The 8,606-nt window shown below is 40.3% G+C and overlaps 1 pseudogene; it reads right to left on the bottom strand.

Moving 5' to 3' along the window:
- Positions 1-249: 249 nt before the first annotated feature.
- Positions 250-799, bottom strand: LOC103202754 (annotated as a pseudogene).
- Positions 800-8,606: the final 7,807 nt, after the last annotated feature.

Here is an 8,606-nt window from a genome sequence, read left to right as displayed (position 1 = left end):
AACTACACTTAAAGGGTTTTCAACTAAGGTTGAGGGGCTTCCTGGGCTTATCTACCAGCCACTCTTTTAGCTGTAGCATTAATTAGTTCAATTACTTCCTCAGTCTGAGACTGTCATTTGAACCATTGTGCTTGTATCTTAACCACAGCTATTTCTGAAGGTACCAGTATAGCAGCTAAGAGTTCAGCAACACATCTCCCATTCTTTTTTCTATTTTTGCTTTGATTTGGATTTTATTTTATACTGAATTTACTCCTTAGCCCTAAGTTTCTGTTTCTTCAGTTTCTTCTGGGATATCTTTTTTTCTTTTGTGCAACCTCCTCTTCTGGTTTAGGAACAATTTGTACCTTTTCAATAAGGATCATCTCAAAGTGGCAGGGAGAGCTCATGTATGGGTTAATCTGATCAAGTATAAATGTGGTGGTGCATCCTGGGGGCTTTGTTCACCCAGATGTGCTCAATGACCAAAGACTCTACATCTAAATCCTTAAATTCAGCATTACTCTCTGCATTTTTAAGCATGTGCAGCAAGCATTCAGCACTCTTTTTGGGCCACCAATCCTATGTCCAACCCAATTATTTGGCCTGGGCACATATACCAACTCCACCATTGTAATGTCAGAAGCATACATTGCTTCTGCAAAGTGCCATCTTTCAAATGCTTGGTGGTTTTTTGGATATGCATACCCTTGATGTCCTGGGCAATTTTACAGCTATTCTTAAAATGGACCAGAAGATTTGAACCTATTTATTTGCATAATTTTGTGGGGTTCTCTGGGTCAAGTGAATAGCAAACCATGTTGCAAGATCACTTCAGGCCACTTACAGGATTCTCCTGATATTAGAAACCCTCACTGTTTCCACATACCCCACAATCATGAACAACCCTAAACCCATACTAACAATCTGTGAACAGGGTCACAGGTTGTTTTTCTGCTAGTTACAAGGTTGAGTAAGAGCTGCTAACTGGACTCCTGCCAGAGTTACCTGAGGCAAAAGTCCACTCACCAATACCTCTGAGGCAGTATTTACCACATATCCTCCTTGAAATCTGCTTGAAGTTGGATTTGATCTTAAATAAGAACCCACTACAAATAAAACTAAAGAAAGATTATCCAAAGGAGTTTCCTGGAGATCTCCTTGGGGTCAGGAGTTGATCTGTCAAATCAAAGGAATCATGTGGTACTCCTTCTTCCTTAGGGAAAGGAATAGCAGGATTTAAACCTTAACAACATGAATTTGAATGTTTTGGGCACCAATAGCCAGGCTTCATGATAAGTCAGCCTGATAACAGTTAAGTGTTGAGTTTGAGTAGATCTGAGAATAGCAGCCACTGAATGTGAGTCAAACACATCTAAATCATTCCCTAGCACAATATCAGCAGTGCATTTCCCCAGTAAAGTATTCAATGCTGGATCTAACTGAAGACAATAGCATCCCACAGGCCTCTGATGGTCCTCATGCTTCTAACTTAAAACACCATGAGCTTTCCCACTTTGTTAATTCACATATAGGGAAAATCTCAGAGCATAATTTGGGAACCCTAAAGTGGGAATGGTTAGAAGGGCTTGTCGGAGAGCATGCACAGCTTCTATACCTTCTTCAGAAAGGGAAAAAGGATCAGTTACTTCCTTTGTTAAGTACAATAAAAAGGTTGAGCCAACAATGAAACATTTGAATCCCAGTCATGACAGATCTAAAAATCTTTTAATTTTTTTTTTTTGTAGTAGGTGAAGGAAAGGTTAATATTACATCTTGCCTCTTTGAATCTATAGAAATATCTTCAGCTGAAATAAGATGTACCAAATATTTTACAGTAGACTGAGGAAATTGCATTTTTTCTTTCAAGACCTTGTGTCCGCTGCTGGCCAGATATTGTAACACAGGATTCTGTCTTTAATATTCTCTTGTATGGAATTGGAACAAACTAAAAGATCATTTATGAATTATAATAATACTGATTCATAGTTAATTTGAAAAGGGACCAAATCTGAATGTAATTCCTGTGAAAAGGAACTGGAGTTTTCATTAAAACTCTGTGGTAGGACTCACCAACAATACTGTTGATTTTTCCTGGTAAAAGAAAATAAAAGTTGGCTATTTTTGTGAATGAGGACACTACAGAGGTACTACAGAGATCTATGACTATAAAACATACAGTCTCACTTGGTACCTAGGCTAAAAGTACATGAGGATTAGGGACTACAAGGAACCTGAGTATAATAACCTTATTAATAGCCCTTAAATCTCACACAAATCTCCATCCTCTATTATTTGGTTTCTTTATGGGAAAAGTAGGAGTATTACAAGGACCTCTGCATGGTATAAATAAGCCTTGCTGAAGAAAATCTTGAATAATAGCTTCTAACCCTGGTATAGCTTCTGGTTTTAATGGATATTGAACTATTCTAGGAAAAGGCTTAGAAGTGTCTGTTTGAACCTGTATGTGTTCAGCTGCCAAGACTCTTCTCACATCTGTGATTGTTTTAGCTCAAAGTTCAGTGGGTACTCATTTTAATTCCTCTTTTTTCCTGAACTTGTGCTATGGTTTCCTCTATTTCCATTCATCCTTGGATAAAACGTAAAGTGTCCTCCACTTTTCTTTCAGTAAAAGAGTCATGTAAAGAAGGAAAATTTAATAGAATTTCTGCACTGTCAGTAAACTGTACATGGCAATGCCATTTAGATAATAAATCTCACTGTAATAAATTAACAGGAGTGTCACTGCTAAGAAGGAGATGTAAATCTTTGATAGGTTCTAAAAATATTGGCACTGGTTCTGAATGAGGCAAAATCTGTTCTTTGCTTGAGACTCCCACAATTTTTGAAGTTTTGTTACTCCAGAGAAGATGTTTCTACAAGGGCATGGAATTTAATGTTGACCTGGTAGCTCCTGTGTCAATCAGGACCGTACAAAGCTCCCCACTTACCTGGAGTATTGTTTCCCTTGACTGTTAAGAGGATTCATGGGGAAATCCCTAAATCGTCAATATGACTGTAATGGAGGTGCTGAAGGAGGAACCCTTGGCTGACTCTTAAGTTTTAAACAATCCTTTTTAAAATGACCAGGCTTCTTACAATAGGTACAAACCAGTTCACCCTTAGGCATGATTGACTGAGACCTTTGCTTGGTAGAAACCTTATTCTCATTGCCTCTGCTTAGCAACTGTTGCAATTGTAAAGCCATCAACTTCTTTTTCTGCTCTGTAGCTTGAAACTCACTTTCCCTTTTATTTTCTTCTTTTGTTGTTGTTGTTATTGTTGTTATGTGCCGTCGAGTCGCCCCGACTCATGGCGACCCCTCCTTGGGTTTCCGAGGCAGTATCACTACGGAAGTAGGATTGCCCAACCTTCCTTCCGAGGAGTGGCTGGTGGGTTTGAACCGCCAGCCGTCTGGTTAGCAGGCAAGTGTCTTAGCCACTATGCTACCAGAGCTCCCATTTTCTTCTTTAGTCTGAGCTAATTTATAAGCCACTGCAGCCAATTCTGAAGGATGTACATTTTCCCAATTCAAATGATCTCAGCAATAGTCCTCCCTAAAATATAGAATTAAATGCAGATTGATGCTCCTTTGTAATTGCCCTTGAGCCTGAATGTTCTTCAAATAGTTTGGAGAGATGATCTGTAAAAGCATACACATTTTCTCCTTTTTCATGTCAACAAGCCTGCATCTTTGTCCAATCAACCTTTCTTGGAAAAACCCTTGGAAGTGCATTGGTTAATTCTTTAACTAGATTTTGAAACTTGTCTCTCAATTCCTTTCTGGTTACTCCAGTTTTGAGGGTTAAAATAATTCTGGGTCCTTCTATTTGTCTTCAGCCATCCATCTAATGACTTCTCCTGAACCTACCAACAGATGTAACAAATTATACAAATCTGAAGGAGCTGGCTCATAGGTGCTAGTTGAAATAATAAATGGATGCAAAAATTTCTGAGGATTTTCATGAGTGTTAGGAAAATCTTTTACAATAGTTCTTATGTCAGACCAAGGATTTACTGCCACTTCTACTAGACTCCCTGACTGTCTGACTAATAATGGATGGAAACTACTACGTGGAAACCACAACTCAAATGAGTCACTGGAATGAAAAGGCAGTTTAGCTAACAGAGAACTAGAGGCCAAATCAGGATATAAAGAATTAGGTTTTTTATTTTCTTATTTCTTTCCTTTGAGTTTTTTCCTATTTCCTCTTTAATACACCCAAGAGTCCCATTTGTTAAAGAATGCAAAAATGTCACGTGACCTTTTTGCAACACTAAAATTTGTTTAGACTGCTGAGCAATATTTTCTTGAACTGAAGCACAAATACTCATTTGCTGTCTCCTTGAAGATTCAAAATACCAACTGAAAAACACTTCCCACTGATTTTGCTTACTCTTAGATCCATTTGCTTCCAACTTACATTTCAAGAAGATTAATCCAGCCAATTCAAAACTACCTCATCTCAGCCACTGAAGAGGATCTTTTCCTTTGGTTAAATCATACCATTTTTCTAAATATTGTACTGAATTAAGCCCCCATTTTTTTAAAAAAATCATATATATAGCAGCTGTCCCAGATGGTAGACTGTCAATTTTACTTTTCTGTTAGTTACATCCCATTTTTAAATTAAACTGGAAAAAGAGAAAGTTTCAAACCAGAGCACTGTTTTCCAGATTTTCTCTGGGTCACAAAAAGAACCTAGTGGGAGGATATGGTGGGGTTTGGGAACAATGTGTTTTGCTTCAGCCAATGTGGGCCTTCATTGTACAAGAGTTTGCTTGCAGTTGGCAGGCACCTCTAATGTTCTAGCCCATCTCATGTCCACCTTATCCTGATATGGGAATCTTTAATACTTGTAATGGGTGCTGGTGACCACCCTAATGGTTTTCACTGGTTGATTTGTGCCCCAAATTTGTGGTTTATAGTGACACAGAGCTCTTTGAAAATAGAATTATATCTTTAAGATTTCAAATGCTTAAATTCAGACACCAAAGTGCAGTTACCCAAACAGTTATGTGGTAGTTAAGATTATATGTCAACTTGACAGGGCCTGGTTTTGAGTGGCTGGGCAGCTGCTGGTAGTAATTCCCCATGATGAGACTGGCAATCAACTCCATGATAGAAACTGCCATGAGCAGCTGAATAGCTGCTTTAGGGATGTGATCTGCTTCCCCCCCCCCCATATATAAGGAGAAGCTTTGGGAATGATCTAAGCTTTTTGGCACACTTGGACCCTGCATGTTGCCAAGTCTTCATTCAGCAGCTGCCATGCTTTGCTGATCTTGGGACTTTTAATGGACTTGAATCAATGGTCTGCCATGTGGTTCGGTAATATTGGGACTGCCTTTTTACTTGTCGACCTTGTGTTTGTCAGCCTCCCCAAACAGCAGCTGCCTGAGTGAAGAGATGGCTCTAGCTTCAGTGGTTTGGGAGCAAGAGGCAGAGCTGAAGCCCAAGGCCGAAGGGCTTTTACCTAGCCCCTAGAGCCTGGCTGTTAGAAATATGCCATGCCATCTTGTGTGGCTCTTCCGGGTTCTTCTTCATTCCCTGCTGCCCCACCCAAGGTCATAAGTCAGTTAAAGGAAGTCGAAACTGAGCTTCCTGCAAGGCACAAATTTTAAAAGGCAACATAGCCTCTGATAGGTTAAGACCTCTTCCCCCAGCTCTGATGTACAACCTCCTAACCCCAGTTCTATATAAGACCACCTCTCCCATGCTCTTCCTCTCTCTTCTTCCCTTCTTCCTCTTTCTTTCTTCTTCTCTTCTTCTTCTCCTCTTCTTCCTCTTCTTCTTCCTCTTCTTCTTCCTCCTCTTCTTCTTCTGTCCTTCTTTGGTGCAGGCACCCTTTTGCCTCTTTAATAAAATCTCCTGTCGGGTACCCTGGTGTGTGGCGTGGTCATTGAGTGCTGATGGAGCTCTAACACTGGCACTTTGAACTCAGACTTCTAGCCTCAAAACAACTGTAAGAGAATAAACTCCTGTTTGTTAAAGCCATCACATTTGTGGTAATTTCTATCACAGTGGTATAAAGTGACCAAAACAAGTTACTACCACTTTAATCAAATGATCATGGAAAAGTCTATAAGATTCTGCTTAATCAGGACAACTCGTTTTTCAAAGAAATATGCTGAACAACAACTTGAAGAAAACATGAAAAGAGAGCAAGGAAAAACCATAAGGAAAGGCTCATTTTTCAAGAGCACTTACCCAGTTGGTGTTGGTAGGATATGGAGTACAAATGTGTGGGGTCCAGAAGATAGGACCTTCCTTGCCAGCTCCTGCTCCATAGTCCAAGCTTCCTTAGAAAGACCAGGTGTTGCTTCAGAAAATCCCTTCCTGTTGACTATGCCAATTAATTGTCCAAGGGAGGAAATTACCACAAAGTTATGGTAGTGAAGAAAGGAGATTTTTATTCAGCATAAGCAGCAAAGGAAAAAATATGTAGGAAATGGAATGACGTGTCATCAGAACAATGTCTACCAAGACTAAACCAAACTAACTGCCTTTGAGTCAATTAGACTCATAGCGACCGCTCCTAGGGTTCCCGAGGTGGTATCTCTACAGAAGTAGATTGCCCAATCTTCCTTCCTAGGAGTGGCTGGTGGGTTTTAACTGCCAGCCTTCTGGTTAGTAGTCAAATACCTTAGGCACTATGCATCAGAGCTCCCACCAAGGAGTATTGCAAAATCAGCAGTATATAATGCAAATTACAAATCAATGAAAGCTTCATCTTTCCATAGATTTACTAGCATTATTGAATCACTGTGATTTTTTTTTTTTTTTAAATAATCAGTGGTACAAGGTTTCATTAACAACAGCCAGGAAAGTCTTCATTCATCCCATCACCCAAAACAGGAACAAGATAAGGGTGGTAACTGTCTTTTATCAAAACATCTTTATTCTAAAGAGATACGTTTAGTCAAGTTCCTTAGTTCTTTATGTGAGCTCTTTTTCTGTACCCTAGTTAATCTACACCTTCCTGAGATCAACCTGCCCCTTTCTGGGTGTTCCCAGAATTATCATGACTAATTACTCTTTCTAGGTTTCCTGGAATTATCATCACCACATGGGTGAATCAAGGTCAGAAACATTGAGGAAGTAACATAGAAACTCAAAAATGACATCTGAAATTAGGTCAAGTTCAAGATGGCATTCAGGTTCCAAATGTAGGCCACTGCCTTCCCCAAACCAAATGCCTTTAGATTTTAGACTCCAATGCACCCTGATCTCCCATTGTTACCCTCCATGCATCATGTAGTGTTTGCTATTTCTTGTCATGCTTCATGTACTCCCTTCTACTTTTAAGCCCAGGGTGTCCATTGCCCAACATTTCACATGCTTCAGGAAGCCTTCCTTGATTGTTCTAGCACAAAAGGACCCCTCTGGCTGCAAAATCCTGGGAGAAGTCCATTAGTACCCCTTCCTTGGCCCTTCTCCAAAGTCACCTGGGATTTTTATTGGCTCAAGAGAAAGTCCTTCGCTGCCACATCTGGACCTGAAGTTCCCTGGAGGGATGCTGCCTTGTCCCTCAGTTCTCTGTTATACTTGATGCTTCACGGTGAACTGTATCTGTTGGCTTCATCCCTATAGGTGTCGAACTTGGATCTGATGGCAAGCACCCCTGAGGGAACTGGGGAAAAGTAATAAAAAGAGACAGAAAGGGAAGGGTAGGGCACTACAGTCACTGTTCATGTGTCACAGAGGAGAACAACATAGAATCACACAAAATAATGCCTGACAAAGTAAGAAGAGCTTCCTTAAATCAGAGCATGCCTTATTCCATGACAAATGTGGAGGTGGCATGGGAGAGGAACAATAATCTTGGCCCTGTTGTGAGACTTTGGGCAGATAATCAACTTCTTTGTTTAGAGCTCTGAGCTTAAATTTCCTGTATGTAAGGAGGATAATGACTTTTTTCCTAGGGTAGTTGAGAGCCAGAACATAACTGATGCTTAATCTAATACATACTTAAAACCCTCTCAAGTCTCCAGCCGAGGAGATCTTCTGGATAAGACTCCTATTCTTGTGGCTGACATGATTATGGTCATTTATGGAGTTAGATGGAGGATCTAAATGTCCTTCTTCCCAGCAGTCAGTGAGGGAGAGACAGTTGTCTATTGGTTTCTACAAGGAACTGTATTGTTGATCCTTTGCTGCCACCTGATGGGCATAGACTTACAACTGCAGTCTGAGTGGTTGTCATTTAAGTCTCTAAACCCCAAACCAAACCCACTGCCATCCAGTCAATTTCCACTCACAATGATCCCCACTGAGTTTCCAAGGCTATAAATCATTACAGAAGCAAACTACCTCATTTTTCTCCCTTGGAGTGGCTGGTGGGTTTGAACCCCTGACCTTTTGGTTAGCAACTGGACATCTTACACACTGAGCCACCAGAGCTCTTCATCAAGTTCCTGATCAGTATGAAACTGAGAACATAGTGTGAATGAGGAGGCTGGGGAGTAAGGAGGACCTTACTCTAGAATAGAAAATAGAAGAAAATTGCTCTGGGCCTCATTAGAGGAGGGTGACCTATAATGCCTAGATAGTAGGAAGCAACTCAGCCTAAGAAAACTCAAAACAACAAAACCATTGTGTTTGAGTCAATTCCGACCCTACAGTG

Source organism: Orycteropus afer, unplaced genomic scaffold (genome assembly GCF_000298275.1).
Source record: "Orycteropus afer afer isolate SDZICR_OR568_19922 unplaced genomic scaffold, OryAfe1.0 scaffold00193, whole genome shotgun sequence".
NCBI classification, from domain to species: domain Eukaryota; kingdom Metazoa; phylum Chordata; class Mammalia; order Tubulidentata; family Orycteropodidae; genus Orycteropus; species Orycteropus afer.
This window is presented reverse-complemented; position numbering and strand designations above follow the sequence as displayed.